This window comes from Pinus tabuliformis, chromosome 8 (genome assembly GCF_031772625.1).
Source record: "Pinus tabuliformis cultivar Carrire ecotype Pingquan chromosome 8, CPIR1, whole genome shotgun sequence".
In the NCBI taxonomy this organism is placed as follows: domain Eukaryota; kingdom Viridiplantae; phylum Streptophyta; class Pinopsida; order Pinales; family Pinaceae; genus Pinus; species Pinus tabuliformis.
Genome location: NC_142294.1, coordinates 1366520728 through 1366524379, shown reverse-complemented (window position 1 = coordinate 1366524379; position 3652 = coordinate 1366520728).

Sequence of the window (3652 nt, the reverse complement as noted above, 5' to 3'; positions counted from 1 at the left end):
AAAATTAAGCTTGAAAACTATCTAGTGGGCTGGAGAAATTCATCAAGAAGATCTGCTCCTCAAGATTGATTTGATAAAATCCTACACAGATTAGAATGGTATATTACTTTAGATATGATGACATGGATTGGTATCCTAAGGTCAAAAAAGCAATGAGGTACAACATTGAGAACCTAACCAATCAAGTGACCCCCTTGTTTCTGGGACAACCCATAGATGTATCATGATAGTGTTAACTTAGTATACAACTATTATAAAAAGGGAAATAAAAGCAGCAACTGCAAATTAGTTAATATAATATTTAGCTTGCAACTGCTTGCTATATAGTAAAAAATGGCAATTGTCAGATAGTTATTCCCAAGAAAGAAGGGAGAAAACTCCAGGTTCTTCTACATCATCCTCCAGAAGAAGTTATACATGTAGTTCTTGATCTGATACCATAGCTACCTTAATCTAGGCAATGGTTTGAAAAAAAATGATGCTGATTACAATCAAAATGAGAAACCATAACCCAATTAGAGCATTCACAATATCTCTAGAGGACGCTCTTTTTGAAGGGACTTCGTCACAAGAAAGGAAGATGGGCACTCATGTTGATACAAATAAATAATGACAAATGAACTAATCTGCTGACAAATGAATGATAAGTCTTCTGTGCTGAGATATCTTTTATATGAGACACGATATAATTGTTTCCATCACACTATAATTTTAGTTGTTTCAAATATAAAATCCTCTCGTTAATATTTTTGTGGTGTCAATCATATCATCATATTTTCAAATTTATCATATTGTCATTGTTCTTGTTTTTCTGAAAAGTTGTCAAACATGGTTGATAACTAAATTTTAAAGACTCGAGAATTTTAAAATGTTTATTTTTTAATTAAAATAAAAATATATCAGAAAAGGAAAATCCCTACAAATATCAAAGCTACCAGCAATATAATAACACAAACAAAAATATTAAAAATATAACAAATCAAATCAAACATATCATCTACATTACAATTATCCATATATATATATATATATATATATATATATATATAATCATGAAAACAATGATCAGAACCCATATTTTTGTTTTACCCAAAAACAACCATTTGATGTATCTTCTGCAAAATTCCTAACAATAGATTGGCGACATTGCTAACATTGTAAAAATTATTACCGTTGCAAAATTAGATGCTCCCTCCTCAGAAGTGAAACAAGGTGCAAATAGATAGTCTTCAGTACACTTCCTCAAATGACGCGCAAAACCATTCAAGTTACCCGGCTGCTCTGCCGCCCATAAATGCAACATCTATCACTCATTGAAGCGAAGAGAAACAATAGAACCACATAGGCGAGTCGATTATAAAACAAAACCTTGCCAAATGGTAAAACACCTAAAAGCAAATGAAATTATCTAGCATAGAGAAACTTCCTGAAAAGACATAGTTGAGTAAGAAGAAAATTCATTTTAGTGGCGTGTAGGAATGCTGGATTGTACCCCACTAAAAGTGATTTTTTATTAATAAAAAACAGGTAATGAAAAGGTTTTCCTGATTCTACCCTAACTAAACATTGTGCCTGCTCCGAACAAGGTAGTCCATCAAGAAATTGATAACTTGAAATAGAACAACTACCTCTATTCCTTGAAGGCTCTATTTGCATGGCCGATATGTAGACTGGTCTCAAATTTTACAAGAGCAATACATTAAAGATGTAAGAAACTACTTAAGGCTATTTTATAAATAGGAATCTACCTCAATTTAGGGCGGAAATACAGGAACAGAAGACCTAAATCTCCCTTACAGGAATCTTGAGAAGCCCGAAATTGCTCACTGTAGATTTCCTGCGTCATGGCGGATCTTCGCGGCAAGCCAGCGTCCATGATGGGCTTGCGTTGTCTGGCCGGTGGTAGAAACAAATGTTAAGGGGATGGGGACGCCTGAAGTAAGGCCAATGCGACACGGCGACGGCCTCGCATGTGATCACAAGTTCTACGAACGGGCCCTACTTTGCAATGTACTCCTCAGTGCATGAACCCACAGGTCTCCTCTCTTTAAATCAGCCCAGAAAGGGAAATCAGCAGGAACGTCACAATTGCAATGAAGTTTTGCATGAGTGGTAAAAGTATCATCTGTAATTTGCCATGGAAGAGCGTTATGGAGGTGGGAAAGAGGGACCACGGAGGGCTCTTTTCCAAGGGAATTATTTGTGCAATCTGGTTGCCTTGTTTTGCCGCGTGAGATTCGAACGGGCGACCAGCGTCTGTGCGCGAAGTCGGGTGGTAAAATTGGCTGCGGATCTGTCCATGGCCATGACGACAAGATGTCGAACCCAGTGGAGCCGGGCTATCGTTCGCAAATACGTTTCCAGGCTCAAGAAAACCCGGCAACACAGCAGCCAGCGGAGGTCAAGATTTTCTGACAGATGGATCTAACTCTTAGTACCAGGCTGAGGTTGAGCTTATGGTTGGTTCCGTCCGTCCAGAGGCAGGAATTGAATCGATGCCAGATGCGATGCACGGCCACATGGCACATGCGATGCGCGGCGAGGGAGGGATAATGATTCGAAGTGGCGAGGGAGGGATAATGAATCGAACCCCTCAATCAAACGGCTAATATCAATTCCATCGTCTAACAACGAAATCAAGGGCGCAGGAAGGTACAGAGTGGCACTGGAGGGGAGTTCTTCCCAGAGGAACGCCTTACGGCGTAATTAAAGTTTAATTATTCTATATTTTTTTTAATTAGAAAATTAAGATATAGTTCATTGTGAAATTATTATAAATACATTTTTGTATGCATAAAAAAATTTAAAATCTTAAAAAAAACTTAAAGATTAAATTTATACAAATTTAACGACTCAAATTTACTATTCCAATAATATATATACCCAAATTACATCAAAAATAAAATTTAAATACTTGAAACATTAGAAAAACAATAAAATCACACCAAAAGAATTACATTGTAGCCCTATCAAATTTGACACACACATTAACTAGCATTTGCACCACATGTTGCAAAGGAAACAGTGTAAGGCAATGACATAAGAAACATTAGTGATTTTGTTTCTTTATTGGTGTTTTTTTTTAATCATATGTTATGTTTTAGGGAGATTCCAACCAAGATATGTTCAAAGTGAAGGTAATGCACAACACTTCACTCGAAAAGATTTATGAAAATGCTCTTCATTAAGATTCTGGAATCTTTATAAGTAAATGTTTTAAATCAAACATTTCATAACAAAGTAATCTCATATCACCTTAATTCACAATGCAATGGATAATAGTTTTTGTTCATTAGAAATTGGTCTAATTTTATGAGGAAAGCTTAATAGAAAGACTTTAGTAGTAAGAGGAACATTAATAAACTCCCTCATCATTTGTTATATAATGTTGTTAATTTAGCTACTTGTTGCTTCTTATCCTTATTTTAGTCGTGTAATATGTCCAAACTATAAAATAATGGTATTATTTATTCTCTTTGGACCATTGTATCCTTCTAGTGCCATCAATAAATTTCAATTTTCAAAATAAGGTTTCCTTGTTCCGATAAAAAAATGTGTTAGATGTAATACCTGTCTATTGAATTTCTCTAGCTTTTATTCCCAAGAAATTCTATTAAAGATTCAAAAACATTTTTTTAATTTCTCTGGCACA